A 22,628-nucleotide genomic window follows, 5' to 3' on the forward strand; every position below is an offset into this window, starting at 1 on the left:
TGTCAATTTAGAGATTCTTGTCTCAAAAGAGAAGTATTTTTTTAAGATTTTTTATTTATTTATTCATGAGAGACACACACACACAGAGAGGCAGTAACACAGGCAGAGGGAGAAGCAGGCTCAAGGCAGGAAGCCTGATGTGGGAATTGATCCCGGGACTCCAGGATCATGCCCTGGGCCAAAGGCAGGTGCTAAACCACTGAGCCACCCAGGGATCCCAAAAGAGAAGTATTTTCATCAAAGGGGGAAAAAAAAGCATTTCCAGCAAAAGTCTCATTGAATCATAAGCTAAATCTGTCATCTCAGTGTTTGGGCTCCTTGTGTCAAAGAATAGTAGGTAAGAAGATGAATTTCCATTTTAGTAGAGAGAGTGATGCTGATCAGGAGGAGAGTGAGGCTGCTGTTATACATGGAAGCATGAAGGAATACATCTTGCACCTGAGTGATTCACTTGGGTATTTCTTGGTACTTCTTTGTCCTACATTGACTATAAATAGAGAAGTACAGTAACCCACAATCAAGCAAAGACACAGTGATAAGATCTCAGGGATAGGGTCTAAGTCGTATCGTCAAGAAAATTATGGAGACCAGAAGGAGTGCTGGTTGAGGCTGAGAGGAATCTAGACCGTGTAGTAGAGGAGGGAGACAAAGACCATCTGTCACAGCATTGAGACCAACTCTAGCAGAGGAGGGTCCAGTTCTTCTCATTAGCCTTCCTCTTCCAAGCTTCCCCCTAAGAGATATCTGCACAAATCTTGGAGGAGCTGTTCCCAGAACCTATAGGAAGAAATGGATTCAAATGGTTCAAGAATAGCTTGTGGTGAATGATGTGCTGTGCTGCCCCATTGCCTTTCAAGAATAAAGGACTTTGTGTCCAGCTGGTGGGAAGGCTGTGAGATGCCCTGAGCTGTCAGCCTTGTGTGAGAGTTGTTTCAGCTGAAAGAAATGGGCTCACCCAAAGTCACACCTCTTTCCGGGGGCAGCCTGTATTCAGGGACTGACAGTATGGGGGCATATTACCCTGTATCTTGCCCCACTTGGATCAACTCTGGACTGTTGCCGTGCTCTGACTGAGGCTGCTGGTAGCCTTGCATTGCATTCCATTTCTCTCTCTGTACAATCTACTTTCTGTCCTCCATTGGTGTAGCTCCCACTGTTCTGTGCAAGACTGGCCTAGCCTAACATTTTTGCTGGGGATGGCAACAGACACTACTGAGGAAAGAAAATCTAGTTGGGGAGTGGGGGCCTGAGATTATTGGGGTCATATTGTTTCCTGCTGTAAAGGTAAAGTTTGGACCTTGAAAAACAGGGACAATTAAGCTATATGAAGCCAAGAGGGAAGGTTGGGTAGAATGAGTGTTTGGTTGGAGTTGGGGGTAAGGTTAGTGAAGAAAGGAGGGGAAAATGCATCATACATGATGAGAGGCTGAGAGAGAGAGAGAATAAGAGAGAGTCTCTGATATGCCTACTTTCCATTTCCTGGCTCTGGTTGAAGCCCAATGTACCTCCCTGACATGCCTCTGAACCAGAGACCTACTCCTCCTGAATCTCCAGATATACACAAACAAATGAACTGCTCTAAGTTAGCTTGAGGTGGTTACTCTCTTTCAACAAGTCTCCACTAGAAAATTATATCGTATTATTAGCTTTCCAAAGTGTTTTTATATGTATTTTTGAATTAATATGGAGATTAAGAATCTAAGCAAATGTTTTAGATGCACAGAAAGGAAATGAATTGAAATTTGTATTAGACAATGACCCATCGAGAATATTCCAATACTGTATGAACTCTTGGTCTACAAGTGAAGTAGAACTAGGACAGAATTATCATTGTTTTCCTTGCATTCAAATGTTTTTGGAATAGCGAGGATTCCATGAGAATGAAAAAGCTGCTTCATTTTCCCCACTGAGACATTTTACAAAGAGGCAGGTTTGGGAGTGAGGGCCAGAGAGAATAAGAGTGAAATCATACTAACATTATTTACTAAGCATAAATTTATAATTAGAATTCTGATGAGTTTGTCACTTCTAATTTCAAAAATTAATCATCATAGAGAAAAATATTAGTGAGATTTGAGGAAATATATTGTACTGTTATCAAAATAAATATGGGAAGTTATTATAGATGTACCACCATGCAAGTCTGTTTTTGTGGACGGGATGAGATAGCACTGTGCCTGAATTCAGGACATCTGGAGATGTCTGGGCAGGTAGCCATGAGAGGAGGAAGGGAATTTATTGGCAGACCAGTGGTTTTCACAGTTAGGGCCCCAGACCAACAGCAGTACCATCCCCTGGGAGCGAGTTGGAAATGCCCATCACCTCATTCCCCACTGTGGGAGATGCTCTAAATCATAACCTCCTAAAAATAGTATCCTGTAAATCCCATTGACTTTGGATGTCAGTAGCTAGTGTTATTTGATTTTGTTTTCCCAGATTGAAGTGATTTCGTTAGAACAACTTTTAGCCTTGGGTTTTAAGAATAGAGATTATAAGAGTTCAGTGCCTGTGGCTTCCAGGCCACCTTGTTGCCTCAGCTGCAGGGGGTTTATAGTTTATGGGGTCTGAGGTTTACACTACTCAGATGGTAGAAGATGGGAAACCAAGAAAGGAGAAGGGGAGCAGGAAGTGTAAGTTAGAATCGTATTTTGCCCTCTTGCTTCTAGTTTATACATGCACCCCTTTGAAACATAATAAATTTTACTTAATGATGGTAGTGAAAGACCTTTCTGGGCCAAATACTTTAATTACATAATCACATAGTCTTTTAACTAAGTTTGTTTTCTAAACACTTTCTTATTAGAAATTAACTAGGATATACACCCAATACATGGAGTCTATGTATATCTTTGTGACTCATTGAATTTTCTGAATCCGTTTGCTCCTACTCCATAGGCCAGCTGTATTCATTCTGGGTCAAAACCAAAAATCACCAGACTGAACTTAAACTCCAAAAGGTAGCAGTAGGGCACAGAAAATGTGTATTTATTTCCCTATCTTCTTTAAGTCTTCATGAATATTGTTGAATTTTCTGAAAATTCCTCTATCCAGAGCCATGTCTACTCATTACTCACTTATTAGATGGCCACGGTTGTGTGAGAAAACTTGGCATTAAAATGCTAGCATCTATTATCATAAAGTAAGTGGTGAAACCATTGTTTTCACTGAGTCTCAAAATACTAGTACACTAATAGTAGGATAGCATGTTAATGAATCACCAAATTTATTGAACTTCTAAACAAAAAACCTAAGTCACTATCACCTTGTATTACCAGTTACTTAGCATCACCTGAGAAGGGAAAAATGGCTACTAGATTACAATTAAATATGCACTTTACATCTTTTCCCACTGTCTTTTTATTTTTCCTCTTATGTTGTGTTTATTATACCAAGTGAGTGAGGAAGTGTAAATTTGATTGTTCAGTTCCTAAAATTTGATTAGAATTTGGGTCTCTGGGTGGATGCGTGGAACTTGCCACCAAGAGTATAAGCTGATTTGAGTAAGAAATGGGATTTAAGGTCTCTGTCATCATAATCAATGTATTTCATCCACCTCCATCTTTTTCAGGTATTCACGCAGAAAGAGCAAATTCTTACCTGATCCTTGAAACTTCTTGTTATCACCCAACGCTGTGTGATCCCCTGATTTCTCTGCACTTGTATGTACTACTTACTTGACACTAATCAGCTACTCCCCAACATATAATATCTGCTTTGTTCTGACAGCTGGCTTGCAAGCCCCCAGAACCAGGGACACGTTTTTAACCTATGGATGTTAGAGCCGTATATTCTTGTATAAAATGTTAGGAAAAATCTAGACTAGCTTCCCACTCACTTGGGTCAATAAATATTTATTATTTTTAATGTACTATGCTAATAGCTCTCCTCAAAGATTTTCTCATAGCAAGAACAACAAAATGTTTCCCCAAGAATCTCAGAAGCCATGCAATTCAGCAATATTCTAGAGAATGTTGTTCTCTAAGGCATGCTTGAAAAGAAAGCTGTAAAGGGAGAAAAGAATATTACAAAATTAAGCAGAAGTAAATTGTGCCACATCAGAAAAGACTGCATACATAAGTAAAGAAAGCCAGATGGTTTTCTTCAGATATGGAATCTGAAACCAACATGCAGAAAGAATTTTGGTTGTCAGCTCTTCAATTCTAAACTTCACCTTAGAGTACAAGTTAAATTGATGCTTCCAAAAAATTGTTGAGTGCTTTATAATGACTTTGAGTTTGTTTTGGGGGATTAAGCTGATATTTTCCTTATATAGATCACACTTTCCTAGCTCTAGAATAAATCCATACTCTCTCTTTTTAAACAATGTTTCTTTTAGTTTATGTAATCTAGATATTAAATCTTGCTTCATGTCTTACTGTCTATTTTTTCTAGGGTCCAAAGTGTCAGAGTTCCATATTTTTCTGCCTCTGATGTTTTTCTGGGCTCACTACCTGTCCTTTCTTTTCCTATTTATTGTGTGTACTCTTGCTTTCAGTGACTTAAGATATTATGTTATTGAGTTCATTGCTTAGTGTCAATATAATACATGAATATAGTTAAAACCCTGTCGTGGCGGTTGAGCAGTGTATTTTTACTATAAAGTGAGATTTGGTGCTAAAGTTAAACAGTTCTATTAAGACCTTATCTGCATTGGTTATGTAATAATACATATTTGTAGTGTTTAAAATATGACAAATATGGGGATCCCTGGGTGGCGCAGCGGTTTGGCGCCCGCTTTTGGCCCAGGGCGCGATCCTGGAGACCCGGGATCGAATCCCACATCGGGCTCCCGGTGCATGGAGCCTGCTTCTCCCTCTGCCTATGTCTCTACCTCTCTCTCTCTGTGTGTGACTATCATAAATAAATAAAAATTTTTAAAAAATAAAAAATGAAAAATATTTGTAACTCTTGAGAATTCCAATGATGTTAAGTATATAGAAACTCTCTGTCCATAAGTTGGCAATAGACTTTGAAGTCTATTGGCAATAGACTTTGAAGAATATTCTTTAGTATCTGTGATGTGCATCCTTTTGCAGTCCTACCACTCATTTTATTGTGATACCAGATGTAGTTCTTAAATCTGGTTACTGGCATTTAGGGTGATGTCCCTCCATTCCCGAGGAGAATGCCACCTCCTTATCTCAAAGACACATTTGCATCAAGGGAAGTCACTGAGGCTTTTCAAATGAATCAGAGCTAGTAATTCATTACTCAGGTCTCCATTACAGAAATCTTAAAGGTGTTAAGTATCTCCAGAGGTAATGTGGCTGCCTAAGTGTCAATAACTAAATGTCTACAGGCCCCTAGGGAATCAATGTATGGGCTTCAGAGAGCCTAGAAACCCTCTGAAGTATTAGATATTTGTGCATTTGTTCATTTTTTTCTAGGTAGCATGAGCATTCTATCAAATTTGTGACAAGGTTAAGAATAATGACCCGAAAGGGAGGCAGCTTTGGAAAACTGGAGACTTCAGTGTAAAAACCTGTGTTTAAGTCATTGATGTAAGAATGTTAGATGATAATGACCCCTGGGAAGCTGATTGATTGTGCCATTTACCTTCCAAACAACTCCATATTTTATCACTTGCCATTGTTTTGAAACTTACCAGCACCCAAATGTGGCATTTGTTTTTCAATTCATTCATTCATTCATTCATTCTATATGGAAAAGGCTGTGATTTGTTGCAAAGCATAATTATATAGCCAATTTCAAAGAAGGCCAAATAATTTTCAAAACCAAAATTTTAAATTTAATGGCCTGGGCCAAAGATTTAGTTACTTTTTGGAGATCTTAAATGTATTAGGGGGGAAGACTGCTTTTCCTCTTTGCTCTTCTCTTTTTCCTTTTGTGGCCTTTCCCCTCTTTTACTTTTTTTTTCTTTTCTTTCTTCTGATATTCTTGTTTTGAAGTGATCTTTCCAGTGGAACTGGATGAATGAGACCTTTTCCTTTTTTTTTTTTTTTTTTAACTTGACTCATCAACATCCAGGATCCTCAGTCAAGGGTGGCATAGAGGGGAAGAAAAAGATACTACCACCCCTCTAAGCCATGCAAGCCAGTTCAGAAAGAATGTGCTGGACTTAGAAAAGGTTTCTGGGAAAAGACTGTTGGCAGTTGTACTAGCCCTTGTGTCAAGAAGTACATTGGAAAATTCCCTACATGTGTTCAAGATGGTCTGGATAATTAAAGAATCCAATCTCCAGGCAGAGGGATGCAGTGGAAGTTATTTTTGGATATTAATTGGTTTTACATTTGATAAGAAATAAAGGCTCAGTGAAACCCTCCTGGCTATCTTTTGATGCTCTGGATTTTCCAGCTCAGTGCAATAAGTAAGAGTTAGAGCACCATCTTACCTAGAGAGGGCAAAACCCCATTTTGTACAGGCTTTGGAACATTAGAATTTTTAAGGCTAAAGTATTCTGATGGGCCTGTGCTGTGATTTCCTCCCTCAACCTCAACCTCCTGTTACTTCTTCTTCCTCATGCCTACACAAGATGAGAAAGGTCTTGAAAAGAACCCTGAATTTACCCAGTAAAATTATAAGATAGTTACTCAAACAAAGAAGCAACCCAGTTCAAACTCCTATCACATGTGAATTTATTCTAAAATATCTTCAGATTTGGCTGTTTTAAGATTTGCTTAAACAATACCAAATAGACTGAAATGTAGGCTATACATTAAGGCTTTTAAGGCATGGAGGATGATTCCTAGGGATCTCCGTGTAGGAGAATAGTGAAGATTCTGGGATATCAGATAGAAACCCCCAGGCTGGGTAGATGAATACAGACAGGCACACTTCTTCTTGGCCAATGTCCTCCAGATGTCCATGGAGCAAAGAGCTACATCCTTGTGCATCTTCCTCAACTGAACTCACACTAGTCTTCAAAGAGGGTTTGAATTGCCCTTTCACTGATTCCTTCCTAAGTGTCTGGAACCAGAACAGAGAGTATTTGGAATAAGTGCTGGTATAACACAGGGTCTTTTTGGTAAGCCTTTCTTTAGAAAGTAACTCAGATAAATGCTCCTTCCTTCCATAATGCTAGGCTTCTGTTGACAATCACTATCCTATTCTAACCCTTCCCATGCAGAGTTAACCCTTTGCTACTCACTGTTTTCACACTCTCCCTCAGGACACACCAAACTGATCAAAGACCTTACTCAGTCCTAATGTGCCTTTTCAGTCCAGTCCTTGGGTATCTTGGTTGGATGTCAGTGAGCTTTTATCTGCTCTTACAAGTCCTGTCTTCTCATGGCTGAATGGGGCCTTCTCATCCCAGGTAAGATGGGGTGGAGATGATGGAAGATTCTTCAACTCTTGTTCTACCTCTGTCCAAAAACATATCTGTGGTCTTATTTGCTCCTGAATTTTTTGACACAAACAGTATGATAATAATGAGAATTAATTTTTTTCTTTCAATACTCTACCAAATTTCATTTACATAAGAACTCTATAATCCTGCTTTTAACAAATATTAGTCATACTTTTTATGAAATAAAAAATCAATTTTTAATATATAAAAGTACATGATTCTCTCTTTTTTTTTAGATGTCTCTCCCCCTTACCTCTCCTCTTGATGAAGCCATATATTGACAATGTTTCTACAGTTCAGATAAATGGCACTTTCTTCTCAAATTTCTTTCTAATCCTCAAGATTCCCTTTTATCCAGAGAAAGGGGTTTTGGTGCTTCCTCTCCAATTAGAAATTATGATGGCCAAGGATTCTTTAGATACGAGGCCAAGGATTCTATCAAAGATGATGTATTGGGGTTTTAAATATCTTTGCCTTTGAAATCTTGGTCTTCAGTTTCCACTTAACTTTTCTAAAGTGGATTTATGGTTCAGAAATTGAGAATTAGAACCAAGTCTTGAAATATATTCAGAGCTTGAAGGGAATCTGTTGTGATAATTAGTGTGATCCAGCCATTAGCTAGACCTGTCCTCATGGTGCATATTCCCTTAAGGTAGAATTTAATCAACTTTGCTGGATCTACACAATACCTAGTGATACATCTATATGAACAGGTAAGTGCTCCCAGACCTTTTTCAAATAGATTAAAAAACTACCTTGTTTCACAATCTCTAGAGGTGTATGTAACGGTGATGATTTACAAAGTTATAGGAAAAGACAGATTGATAAGAAGTAATTGGTCCTAAGTCGACAAAGTACTTGGGAAAGGTAGACAAAGGATTTGGCCATCCAGGCAGTGAGTTAAAGAAATACAACACTGAGTATGTATGTTATAAAGTAGACATCTTTGTCATTTTGTATAAAGCCTACAGAATATTTGCATAACTTCATTTCATTTTTGGTGAATGTTTAAAAATGCACATTTAAACAAAAGAAATGTAGTTAATTTTACATTTTTTCCAGTTTTTCAACTTGCCATGTACAATGACTATGTATGATTATTGTGTTGTGAATGAGTCATTGTGTCAAACTAAAAGAATTTCTGATATTAAAATTTCATTTTTGTCCTAAGAAATCTAATCAAAGTAATAGTAACATATTCTCACAAAGGGTAGTCTATGATATGATGGAGTACATTATTCACATGTTACAATATAACAATCAGAAGACCATTACACTTCATAGAATACTATGCCCAATGACAATACCTGTGATAATTGCAGCCATGAGCACTGGGGGAAGAAGGTATATGAATCATTGAACAGACATTATTGTCATTAATAATAAACACTGGAAATAAGGCATTAAGGTTTTCATCATGACTGCTCCTGCTCAGACTATAGATTTATTTTCAGAGTTTGAATTGATGACTATATAAAACTAGGAACCCATGCACAGAAATAACAAAATGTAAGTTAATATATTACAGAAGCTTTGAAAGCCAGTCCTTACTAATTGTTGTAATGGATAGATATTTACATTTAATGGTTAACTGCTGAAATAATTAGGTAGTATTTTCCAAACAATGATGTGGAGCTTTAATGATTTCTATACACTCCCTTTGGAGCTGCTTTTGGTTACAAGTGGGAGGTGGATATAGTGGTTGAATGCCTTTTCCTTCTAATTTCCTATTCAAATGCTAGACTACCTTTGAGACATATTTAAGACTTTCTTTCCAGAATGCTTTCTTTGGTTCCTAGACCCTCTGTTCTCTCAATTCCCAAACTGTTTATTTGGAGGCTGCCTTTTGGTACTTAGGCACATATAGTCCAACACTGATGGACTTCTCCATAAATATTATAAGTTTATTGAGGTCAGAGACTGTGCATTATGTTAGTTTTTATTTTCCAGGGCACATGGCATTGTATACATGGCAGGCACTCAATAAAAATTTGCTGAATTATGTGCAAATAATGTTATCATAGCATTTTTGACCTTATGAGACATTCAGAAATCATTTAATTCAAGTCTCAGTTTTGTAGATGAGGAAAATGAATCCAACAGAAGTTATGTTCTTGATCAAGGTTATATGACTAATGTATAATTTAAAAATAATCCAAGCACTTTATTTGCTTAGGCAGTAGATGTCTCATTCATATTCTTACTTACCCTGTTTGTTTTCCTAACAGACTTCCCTTTTCACAGACAATGCAAAATTTCACCTCATCCCAATACTGCTGGGGTAAGTGAAAATTTGGCATATTTGATAGTTCTCTTTGCAGCTCTGATGCTGTGGTTAATATGCACAAACACATTCGCCAATGCTTGTAAACTTTCTTTTTTAACTTGACAGTTACAGGTTTCATCGTCCAACCTCTATCCTTGGTCCCAATCAGAATTATTGCATCCCTCTGGTCAAAAACAGCTGTGTTTCTGCTCCAGTTTTGTTACTTACTACAATCAGACCTGTACTGTGGTTTGATGAATAGATGTTTATCTCTCATATTATTCTGGGGTTGTTTGAGGGTGAGGGATTCATATAATAATCACCTTGACTTCTCCATATCACCTAGCTATGTGCTTTGAGTATAGTAAGAGCTTCAGAAATGCTGAAAAAAGGTTTTCCAGTCTAACATGATTTAATGATGATTATAAGAATCTGTCCCTGAGAAATCGTTTTGTATGAAAATGCTAACCAAATCATGTTGCTCATTATTAAAAAACAATTATATTACATGTCAACACAAACCAACCAACCAGTTTCCTAAAATGTAATTAAAGCCCAGTAAAATATCTAGTTAGAATTAACTACCAGGTTAGGAGTAAAAAGCTTAGCCATTTCATATTATAATAGTGATGGATTGGGACAGATGGCAGCTACACTTGTGTTAAACTTGTAGAATCACTATACTGAACACTTGAAACGAACATTGTGTTTCCACTATACTCAAAAAAAAAAAAAAAAGCTTAAACCATCTCTTCCTGATCACTGGACACTTAGTAAGGCTGTGCACAATGTTTTGTATGCAGTAACATGTATAGTTTTAATTCCATGTCATAAATATTATGTTTGTGATAAGGTATAAAATGGATACACAGCAATAAATATAGTTGTTAGGGAAAAAACCAAATACAAATTTACAATAAAAAGTTCACTTCTTATAATGAACTTGTCATTTGCAGCTTGAAGAAAGTTGAGAATAGAATTGGAAAGAACAGTTGAAGCCATTTTTTGTCAAGAGTTACAGAAGGAGATAATGTGAGGCATTGGTGTGACTGGGTGACAAAGGGGCAACTTTATGCAAATATCAGACTCAGAGGAAACTGGTAAAGGGGCACCACCTTTCTGATACTGAAATAAATCTTCAGGGAACTCACTGAGACTTTAGGATGCAAAAACACTAAAATAAATAGCCAATTTTGCTTTTTTTAAAAGAGGAAAAGTTTTTAACCAGGATTCTTGTCATATTCCACTATATACCAGCATGTTTGTCATCTCATCTGCATGACTCCTTGCGCCATGGTCCTCTCTTAGGATCTACTCTTTCAGCATCGGCAACAGTAGGGACACTCCCATGACCTTTAAATTCCTGTTTTTTAGATGTAATTTAAGACTTTTATCTGCACATCCTATCGTTAATAATGCCGTACTGAGTTTTAACAACCTAAGTATATTTTTTTCCTTTATCAGAAATGACAGGAAAACATTGTATTTAAAGATACATGTGTTTTATGAAGTTTGCATATTAAAATCTAAGAAATGGCTAATATAGGATATAGTCTGTGGAAATATATATGATAAGATCTCAGTTTGCTTTTTTCCTCTTCAAGGGGCATACCATTCTTCCAAGGGAATAAAATTCTCAAGTCATTAAAAGTATTTATTGGGCGCCTAGAGTGTTTATAGCACTGTCAAGAGCATTGTAGAGGCAACGTAGACAGATCAGATAATAATAATGAGATAAGGTCTGTTCAAAATCAGCAGCACAAACCCATGGGAAAGGATTATAAATAAGCAAGGTACAGGAGTCTAGAGGAGTGGGGTTCTGTGTCATAGAGGGAATAGTAACACCTAGAAAGAATTGGTGGCATCTTCAGGGTAAAGGTAGAAATTGGGTATGGGTATGAACAAGTTGGCCCTCTTATTTAAAGGCATATTTATTCTTTATATGGAGAAGTATTCCCATAGGGAATAGGGAGTAGGGGAGAGGGTGATTCTATCTGGGAGTTAGATATTCAGTAGTAGAGAATGGCTTGCACTAAGGTGGTTCTTTGAGAACTGTAGCATATTAGAGATAGTGCTTTTAATCTGAGGCTTCGATGTAGAGAAAATTCAAAGGCCCTGTTGTTATGAAGCTTTCTGTCTTCAGTTCCTTGAAAGAGGGGAGATAGGAAATGGGGTCAGAAACACATCAAAACTAATACTAATTAAGCATTCATTTGGGAACTGAAATTCTTGCAAGGGACTCTGCCTTAAGGCAGCATGGAGTGTGTAAGTACAGATTTTTAGGGTATAGGAACTAAACAAAATTATAGCTAGCACCTACTATCTGAGGTGAATATCTGTTGTTTGCTGCCTAGCATTCACTGCCCCCTCCTTAATTTCTTTTGGTCACACCCCTCATTCTCAGCCATCTAGGGTATGGTTTTGACCTCACTGCTGTCTCCAGCAATGGGTCATGACTGTCTTGAGTCTTATCAGTGTATTTCTTTCTTTCAGTTGATTGACTGGATCAAGGATAGTCATGTCATACCAGTGGACAGAATTCAATGTGAGATGTTTATAGGGGAAGCCACCAAGGAGAAATTTCTACAGGAAAGAAAGAAGCTTCTTTTCTTTCTTCTTTGGACAATGTAAGGAAGTAGGGTCCAGGGATCCCTGGGTGGCAGCGGTTTGGCGCCTGCCTTTGGCCCGGGGCGCGATCCTGGAGACCCGGGATCGAATCCCACGTCAGGCTCTCGCTGCCTGGAGCCTGCTTCTCCCTCTGCCTGTGTCTCTGCCTCTCTCTCTCTCTCTCTCTCTCTGTGACTATCATAAATAAATAAATAAATAAATAAATAAATAAATAAATAAATAAATTATTTAAAAAAAAAAAAAAAGAAAGTAGGGTCCAGAACTGACACTGTGACTTCTGTTGTTGCTTTTTGTGGTTTATTCTGTTTTCATTTGCTTTTGATTTGCTTCGGCTTCCTAAGAAGAAAACTTAGAGCTCTTGGAGGATAGAGTGGATGCCTCAGGGTGGGTCAGGGGTGGGCTGTGATAAAACAGATACTAGCAGAATACAGAGATGGAGAAACCAGGCCCTTGATGACAGTGTCAGGGCTACTGGATCAAGCTTTACCCTGAAGCTGGCCCCTATAGGGATAAAGAATATTCTGACACTGTCATATTATAAGTCTCCTAGTTATTGTTTTGGCATGATTATGTGTATGTGTATGCACACATGTGTATTGAATGTGGGGGTGAGCACAGCAAGGGCTAACCAACTTTGTAATAGGACAATTGTAACAATGAGCATGGAATGGGTCAGAACAGAGTGAGTCTACGTCATCTTAAGCAATAAAATGACCTACCATCAGGGTCCAAATACCAAAATTATCTTGGAAAATCCAAGTGAAGTAAGTGAAAGATTCTCAATTAACAATAGTTCAAAACCACCTGAATCAAGAGAAATACACAAAAATCAATATTTCTCTATACCAGGAACAACTGGTAAGCAAATATAATGGAAAAAAATTCCACTTATAATTGCACCCCAAACCCATTAACTAATTATGAGCCAATATAAAAAGGTTTTATATGAAGAAAATTACAGAAGCTTGAGAAAGACATAAAGAACATTGGGGGTACCTTTTAGCTAGATGGAAGGAGTCACTATTGGAAAGGTATCAATTCTTCTTAAATAAATATTGTAACACTATTACAATTTATATTTATATGATTTTTTAAAGCTTAAATGATTCTAAAGTCTTTAGGAAGAATTTATTTGTGAGAATAGGTGTTTTAGAAATTGTTATTTTTGTCTAAATCTCAAAGAGGGTCTCTTCTTGCCTGGACCCACATTAACTGAGTCTTTTTATAGAGCTATAAGTATAAATGTCAGAACTTTGAGATAGACATCAGTTTGAAGGGTTTTTCAACAAAGATATTTGATTTTTCTCCCCAATATAATATTAAGTTAAAATAAAATATCACCTGAATTGATTTCTCAGTCCTCTATTGATGGTAACCGTTTCTAGGAATCCCATTCAATGTTCTAGAGGAACTAGGGATTTATTCCTCCATCTTATGTGGGACAATAGTCACAGCCTTTCCTCCAGAGGGACATACCCATCTCTTTAGAGGCCAAACAGGCATTTAGTGATATCATCAATTACAATGTTTCTTTCTCTTTTGAACACTGAAGTACAATTCCTCAGTCCTCCAAAAAAAGAAAGGTGAAGTTGCACAGACTCAAAATTTTTGTGAAAAGATGCAGCCTGAGAAGAGATTATACTTTGTCTCTCTTTCTCTTACTAAGATTTGTATAATTCATCTCATGAGAATAGAATGATGGCCTCAGCCTGGCTGCATTCTGCTCCATGAGTGACATACTGTCACAAGCAAAGAAGGTACTTTCACATTCATGTTCACACTTCATATTCATTCAGCAGATGTTTACAGCATCGATTATCAAAGAAGTACAAATTAAATCAAGGAGACAACCAGCTTTGGATAGATAGGTGGTGCATACTGGAAAGCTTTAAAGTTGCTGATGGGTACATACTAGAAAGTGAACATGCATATCAGTGAAAGAATCACAGCTTCATACTGGAAGTATGCATGCATAATGGTGCAACCTTTCATTTTTTTTTTAATTGGAGTTCGATTTGCCAACATATAGCGTAACACCCAGTGCTCATCCCATCAAGTGTCCCCCTCAGTGCCCGTCACTCAGTCACCCCCACCCCCTGCCCACCTCCCCTTCCACCATCCCTTGTTCATTTCCCAGAGTTAGGAGTCTCTCATGTTCTGTCGTCCTTTCTGATATTTCCCACTCATTTTCTCTCCTTTCCCCTTTATTCCCTTTCACATTTTTTATATTCCCCAAATGAATGAGACCATATAATGTTTGTCCTTCTCTGATTGACTTATTTCACTCAGGATAATATCCTCCAGTTCCATCCACATCGAAGCAAATGGTGGGTATTTGTCGTTTCTAATGGCCGAGTACTATTTCATTGTATACATAGACCACATCTTCTTTATCCCTTCATCTTTCGATGGCTCCTTCCACAGTTTGGCTATTGTGGACATTGCTGCTATAAACATCAGGGTGCAGGTGTCCCGGCGTTTCACTGCATCTGTATTTTGGGGTAAATCCCAAGCACAGATCTATTTTTAACTCTTTGAGGAACCTCCACACAGTTTTCCAGAGTGGCTGCACCAGTTCACATTCCCACCAACAGTGCAAGAGGGTTCTCCTTCCTCCACATCCTCTCAAACATTTGTTGTTTCCCACCTTGTTAATTTTCCCCATTCTCACGGGTGTGAGGTGGTATCTCATTGTGGTTTTGATTTGTATTTCCCTAATGGCAAGTGATGAGGAGCATTTTCTCATGTGCTTGTTGGCCATGTCTATGTCTTCCTCTGTGAGATTTCTGTTCATGTCTTTTACCCATTTCATGATTGGATTGTTTGTTTCTTTGCTGTTAAGTTTAAGAAGTTCTTTATAGATCTTGGATACTAGCCCTTTATCTGATATGTCATTTGCAAATATCTTCTCCCATTCTGTAGGTTGTCTTTTAGTTTTGTTGACTGTTTCTTTTACTGTGCAAAAGCTTCTTATCTTGATGAAGTCCCAAATAATTCATTTTTGCTTTTGTTTCTCTTGCCTTCATGGTTGTATCTTGCAAGAAGTTGCTGTGGCCAAGTTCACAAAGGGTGTTGCCTGTGTTCTCCTCTAGGATTTTGATGGAATCTTGTCTTACATTTAGATCTTTCATCCATTTTGAATTTATCTTTGTGTATGGTATAAGAGAATGGTCTAGTTTCACTCTTCTGCATGTCCAGTTTTCTCAGCACCATTTATTGAAGAGACTGTCTTTTTTCCAGTGATAGTCTTTGCTGCTTTGTCTAATATTAGTTGACCATAGAGCTTAGGGCCCATTTCTGGGCTCTCTATTCTGTTCCATTGATCTATGTGTCTGTTTCTGTGCCAGTACCACACTGTCTTGATGATCACAGCTTTGTGGTACAAAGCTGAGTACAACCTGAAATCTGTAGTACAACCTGAAATCTGGCATTGTGATGCCCCCAGCTCTGGTTTTCTTTTTCAATATTCCCCTGGCTATTCGGGGTCTTTTCTGATTCCACACAAATCTTAAGATGATTTGTTCCAACTCTCTGAAGAAAGTCCATGGTATTTTGATAGGGATTGCATTAAATGTGTAAGTTGCCCTGAATAGCATTGACATTTTCACAATATTAATTCTTCCAATCCATGAGCATGGCATATTTTTCCATCTCTTTGTGTCTTCCTCAATTTCTTTTAGAAGTGTTCCGTAGTTTTTAGGGTATAGATCCTTTACCTCTTTGGTTAGGTTTATTCCTAGGTATCTTAAGCTTTTGGGTGCAATTGTAAATGGGACTGACTCCTTAATTTCTCTTTCTTCAGTCTCATTGTTAGTGTATAGAAATGCCACTTCTGGGCATTGATTTTGTATCTTGCCACACTGCCAAATTGCTCTATGAGTTCTAGGAATCTTGGGGAGGAGTCTTTTAATTTTTCTATGTACAGTATCATGTCATCTGAGAAAAGTGAGAGTTTGACTTCTTCTTTGCCAAAAGAACTCAAATACAAAAGCTAACTTTGCATCTAAAGGATCTGGGGGAAAAACAGCAAATAGATCCTACACCCAGCAGAAGAAGAGAGTTAATAAAGACTTGAGCAGAACTCAATGAAATAAAGACCAGAAGAACTGTGGAACAGATTAACAAAACCAGGAGTTGGTTCTTTGAAAGAATTAATAAGATAGATAAACCATTAGCCAACCTTATTAAAAAGAAGAGAGAAAAGACTCAAATTAATAAAATCATGAATGAGAAAGGAGAGATCACCACCAATGCCAAGGAAATATAAATGATCTTAAAAACTTATTATGAGCAGCTATACACCAATAAATTTGGCAATCTAGAAGAAATGGACGCATTACTGGAAAACCACAAATTACCAAAACTGGAACAGGAAGAAATAGAAAACCTGAACAAGCCGACAACCAGGGAGGAAATGGAAGCAGTCATCAAAAACCTCCCAAGACACAAGAGTCCAGGGCCAGGGGAATTCTATCAAACGTTTAAAGAAGAAACCATACCTATTCTACTAAAGCTGTCCAGAAAGATAGAAAGAGATGGAATACTTCCAAACTCATTCTATGAGGCCAGCATCACCTTAATTCCAAAACCAGACGAAGACCCCACCAAAAAGGAGAATTATAGACCAATATCCCTGATGAACATGGATGCAAAAATTCTCAACAAGATACTAGCCAATAGGATCCAACAATACCTTAAGAAGATTATTCACCATGACCAAGTGGGATTTATCCTCGGGATGCAAGCCTGGTTCAACACTCGTAAAGCAATCAATGTGATTGATCATATCAACAAGAGAAAAAACAAGAACCATATGATCCTCTCAATAGATGCAGAGAAAGCATTCGACAAAATACAACATCCATTCCTGATCAAAACACTTCAAAGTGTATAGAGGGAACATTCCTCAGCATCTTAAAAATCATCTATGAAAAGCCCACAGAAAATATCATTCTCAATGGGGAAATACTGGGAGCCTTTCCCCTAAGATCAGGAACAAGACAGGGATGTCCACTGTCACCACTGCTATTCAACATAGTACTAGAAGTCCTAGCCTCAGCAATAAGGCAAAAAAAAGAAGTCAAAGGTGCAACCTTTCTGATAAGCAATCCAACAATACACATTAAGATATTTTAAAGTGTTCATGTCTCCCCCAGTAATTTCACTTCTTTTTCCTTTTTTTTTTTCACTTCTTTTTCCTAAAAAAATATTTTATTTATTTGAGAGAGAGAGAGAGAGAGAATGGGCAATAGAGTACAAATGGTGAGGAGAGGCAGAAGGAGAGAGAAGAGGAGACTCCCCACTGAGCAAGAAGCCTGACTTCACATGTGGGGGAGGAATGGGGGCTTGGGCTCCAGGACAGGAAACTGGGATCATGACTTGAGCCAAAGGCAGACACCTCACCAACTGAGCCATCCAAGTTCCCCAGTAATTTCACATCTAATAATGTCTCCCATGGAATAGGATATACACTCAAAGATTGACAAAGGCTTATTTTCCTCATATTAAAGTCAAAAACTCTGGAAAAAGAGACATTAAACATTTTTAAATGGGAAAAAGGTCATTAGGAAATAACATGAAGCCCTTAAAAATCAAAACATATTTTTCCTGCACATTGTATAATTTTTAAATTGAGCTCTAACACATATGAAGTACACCAATCTTAAATCCAAAATTCAATAACTTTTATATACATTCATAACCACCATCCTGATTGAGAGTACCCTTGGCACATCAGAGAACTCTCATATTGCCTCTTACTTAGTATCACTCCTCAAAGGTAGCTGCCATTTTTGTTTACATTGATTACAATTTCCCTGTTCTCTAACTTTTGTAGAGAGTTGTACATTACACACTCTTTTGTGCCTCCTTTCTATGATGCTGAATGTAATTATAGTTCACTCATTTTCATCGATGCACACTGTTTCATTTTATGAATATATCAAAAATCGTTCATCCAACCTATTGAGGGATATTTGAGTTGTTTCCAGTTTGGAGTTATCGTGAGTGAAGTTTCATCTTTTTTTTTTTTTTTTTCAAATTGTATTTCTGAAGAGTAATGATGTAAAAAAGATGTTAACATAAAGTGTTAATTTTAAAAAACTTGGAAATGTGCATCTGATAAAATTTGGTATCAGTTTGAAAAATTAAGCTGCTTAGAAAAAGAGATTAGAAAGAAATGCAGGAAATAATTGACAGTGGCTTATTCAAATGGTAGTACTACTACAGATAGGATTGTTCATGAAAAGTATATTAAAATGGGACTCTATTTCAGTTTTGAGAAAAGGTGCCCCAAATATGAGTACAGGTGGATTCAGGCTGTTGGTATCCTGCATTTTGGCTATTAAGGTATTGAAGATGAAATGCCTTAGAAGTTTGCAAATATGCAAGAGAACTTGATCAGGGAGAGGAATTTCCTGCAGCAGAGGAGTTTTTTCTTCAAACCTCAAGATAGAAGATTATTAAAGAACACTTGAAAGACCTCCTGCATATCACCATTGTTTCAGGCAGTATCAGACAGTATCAGACAGAAGTTGAAGGAATCTACAGGTGAGTAGCTGTGGCTCAAATTGACAGAGTTGGCATGGGATAGGGACAGGGTTGCACTGAGAGTTGGGTTCGTAAGTACCAATGGCAGGGCAAGGATGCTCCTATATCTTGCTTAATGGGCTACCCTGGGGACATTGGTGGTGACTTATATCCTCTACTTGAAGGGTAGCTGGAGGAGGAGACTGCTGGATTCTTAAGAGGTTATGGGAAGAAAAGTTAGTGGCCAGCTCAAGGAAACTCATTGCCTGTATAAAAAGCACAGTCTAGTGATTCTAGTGAGGTCTCCCCTCACTAGAACCCATGAAGAGTACTGCTGAGGCAAAGATCAACTTTCCTCACCCACCAGATGTGGAAGAAACCATCACCAATGGCACTGGGATCACTCAGGGCAGGCTTTTCTGGACTCTCCTCCCACCTTCCGCTTCTCTGATTTTATTTTATTTATTATTATTTTTAAAGATTTTTATTTTTATTTATTCATGAGAGAAACACAGAGGGAGGTAGAGACAAAAGCACAGGAAGAAGCAGGCTCTCAGTGGGGAGCCTGATGCAGGACTGGATCCCAGGACTCTGGGATCATGACCTGAGCCAAAGGCAGACAAACGCTCAACCACTGGCCACCCAGATGCCCCTGCCTCTCTGATTTTAGAGGCACCAGACAATGCAGCCAGTGGAGGATGGGAATGTGAGGGCTGGAAGCAAAAGAAAGGAGTCAACCACCTTCTCCCATCACTATAGGCAGAAGAAAGGAGCTTTATATATTTCAAAACCTTAGGATTTTTATTATTACACAGACCTATGCACTTAAATTACTGCAATGAGGTGATTTTTATGACTAACAGTGACAAGGACCCATTTTTATTATTTAAGAATGAAAATAAATATCATAAAACCTGCCTTAAATTTCACCAGGGGAGTTGAGAGGAAGCAGGCACAGAGATTAACCTACATAGGCAATAAGGAGAAGAATAAAGTGATATTCAGACTGTACTTTTGAGATTCCTGTTGACACTTCAGTATGTTTTCCAGATTTTATACAATAGTACTAGTTAATTTTTAAATAAAAAATGAGTTAAAAATAATAAAAGAGAATGAAATACAAAGTATGGACACATAGAAACAAAGAGAGGGTTAACCAAACGTGGCAATGTCCTCTGCAACAGCATTTGTCATATTTTATGGCTACCTAACTTCTAATGTTTGAGAAATTTCTCATATTAAGGGCAGCCCTGGTGGCGCAGCAGTTTAGCACTGCCTGCAGCCCGGAGTGTGATCCTGGAGACCTGGCATCAAGTCCCGCATTGGGCTCCCTGCATGGAGCCTGCTTCTCCCTCTGCCTCTCTCTCTCTCTCTCTCTGTATAAATAAATAAAATCTTTTAAAAATTTCTCATATTAAGATATATGAGAAAGGTATAAACACTTTCCCAGTGAAATTCACTTTCCCAGCCTTTCTTGTAGTTAGGGTACAGTCAGGGGACCTCAGCTTCACCAATCAAATGCATCCATATGAAATCTTGCATTAGAAGAATGTAATTTGAGGAAGCAAGTCCTCAGCAAATTCCAATTACTCTGGCATGAAAGGTAGTGGAATTGTTTTGTTTTCCCTAGAATCAGTGGGTGAGTCTCCTGTGCTCAGCATCAGCAGTGTGGGCATCAGTGTCTGTGTCCAGCAGGGACAGAAGCAAGGCATCATCCTCTCCCATGGTGTGATTGGTATTGCCCTTGGCTTGTAGTCTCCAAGCCTCTGGCCTTTTGAAGATTGAATAAACTAACTCATGTCATCTCACAAGTAGTTCTACTGCTTAAGCTAGCTAAATTAGATTCTTTTATTTTTAACTAGAGGAGGGGATGCCCTGGACAAAGTATCCTTCACTCTTCTCTCCATGGAAACGTATGCATTGAATTACCAAAGCTTGGTGCTATTGAAACATTTAACAAACTCCCTTGCTCATGAGACAGTTTCATGATTATCACTTGTGTCTGCTGGGAGAAAATGCACAGAAAATGCTGATGTGTTCTAGGCATTAAAACAGTTATGTTTCTCATTTTTAATTCACAAATTATAATTCTGGTTTATGCACAAGTCTTTTGTGAGCTTGCTTTATTACGAATTAGTACTAAGATACAGATTTAGCCTCTGTATGCTGACAAAATCAAATTGCTAAATTTAAAAGCTAGGATTGCAAATTGGGCCTTGTAATATTTTTTCTTTGAATTAGTTGACCTCTTGTCAAGACACAACCGTGCTTATTTCTTGGTGACACTTTGATATTGCCATGAGATTTTCCTTTCAATATTTACAGTTATTTATACAAGCTCAAGAAGAATTACTTGTGTGACCTTTTCTGATCATGTTGAATATATCAATAAAATATGCTTTTAAAAAGGATAGAGCAGTTCACCTTTAACAGCAATTTCTACATAATGCTTTAAAGTTTCAATTTCAGATGCGGAGGGGCAAGATGGTGGAAGAGTAGGGTCCCCAAGTCACCTGTCCCCAACAAATTACCTAGATAACCTTCAAATCATCCTGAAAATCTACGAATTCGGCCTGAGATTTAAAGACAGAACAGCTGGAATGCTACAGAGAAGAGTTTGCGCTTCTATCAAGGTAGGAAGACGGGGTAAAAAGAAATAAAGAAACCAAAGGCCTCCAAGGGGGAGGGGCCCGCGAGGAGCCGGGCTGAGGCCGGGGCAAGTGTCCACAGGCGAGCAGGCGAGCCCCGTCCCGGAGGAGCAGGAGCTGCACCGACCTTCCCGGGCGGAAAGGGGCTCGCGGGGAGTTGGAGCAGGACCCAGGAGGGCGAGGATGCCCTCGGGCTCCCGGGGACACTAACAGACACCTGCGGGCCCAGGAGAGTGCGCCGAGCTCCCTAAGGGCTGCAGCGCGCACACGCATTGACCCGGGACAGCTCGGAGGGGTTCAGGCAGAGGAAGAGGCTCCGCGCGGAAGGGGCTGCGGGGCAGGAGCACGAATCCAACAGCGCAGGCTGCGGAGCACAGGGCGCCGGGACACAGCCCAGGATTCGACCTCTCCCTGGGACAGGCAGAGGCCGGGAGGGCACAGGACCGCAAGGACGCTCCTGCCCCAGCTGAGCAGATCAGCGGCCCCGCCCCGGAGCCTCCAGGCCCTGCAGACGGAGAGCTCTGGAGTTACTGCGGGGGCTGAATCCAGGGCTCCAGAGCTGGCCCCGCCACTGGGGCTGTTCCTCCTGGGGCCTCACGGGGTAAACAACCCCCACTGAGCCCTACACCAGGCAGGGGGCACAGCAGCTCCCCCAAGTGCTAACACCTGAAAATCAGCACAACAGGCCCCTCCGCCAGAAGACCAGCTAGACGGACAAGTTCCAGGGGAAGACAAGGGACTTAAAGTATACAGAATCGGAAGATACTCCCCCGTGGTTTTTTTTTTTTTCTTATTATTATTATTATTATTTTTTTGCTTTTTGATTTCTGTTTGCTTCCCTCCAACCTTTTTTCCCTTTCTTTCTTTTTCTTTCTCTTTTTCTTCCTTTTTTCTTTTTTCTTTCTTTTTTTCTTTTTTTTCCTCTTTTCTTTCCTTCTTTCTCTCCTCTCTTTTTCTCCTTTTCCCAATACAACTTGTTTTTGGCCACTCTGCACTGAGCAAAATGACTAGAAGGAAAACCTCACCTCAAAAGAAAGAATCAGAAACAGTCCTCTCTCCCACAGAGTTACAAAATCTGGATTACAATTCAATGTCAGAAAGCCAATTCAGAAGCACTATTATACAGCTACTGGTGGCTCTAGAAAAAAGTATAAAGGACTCAAGAGACTTCATGACTGCAGAATTTAGATCCAATCAGGGAGAAATTAAAAATCAATTGAATGAGATGCAATCCAAACTAGAAGTCCTA

General features: G+C 38.8%; 1 long non-coding RNA gene across 1 annotated transcript in view; it reads left to right on the forward strand.

Moving 5' to 3' along the window:
- Positions 1-12,229, forward strand: part of LOC119870747 — a 108,785-nt gene extending 96,556 nt beyond the window's left edge. Inside the window, exons 6-7 of the long non-coding RNA XR_005353622.1 lie at positions 9,538-9,590; positions 12,069-12,229. This is a non-coding gene — a long non-coding RNA (uncharacterized LOC119870747). The remainder of the gene's footprint in view (positions 1-9,537; positions 9,591-12,068) is intronic.
- The last annotated feature ends 10,399 nt before the right edge of the window (positions 12,230-22,628 follow it).

The sequence above is a fragment of the Canis lupus genome, chromosome 1 (genome assembly GCF_011100685.1).
Source record: "Canis lupus familiaris isolate Mischka breed German Shepherd chromosome 1, alternate assembly UU_Cfam_GSD_1.0, whole genome shotgun sequence".
NCBI classification, from domain to species: Eukaryota; Metazoa; Chordata; class Mammalia; order Carnivora; family Canidae; genus Canis; species Canis lupus.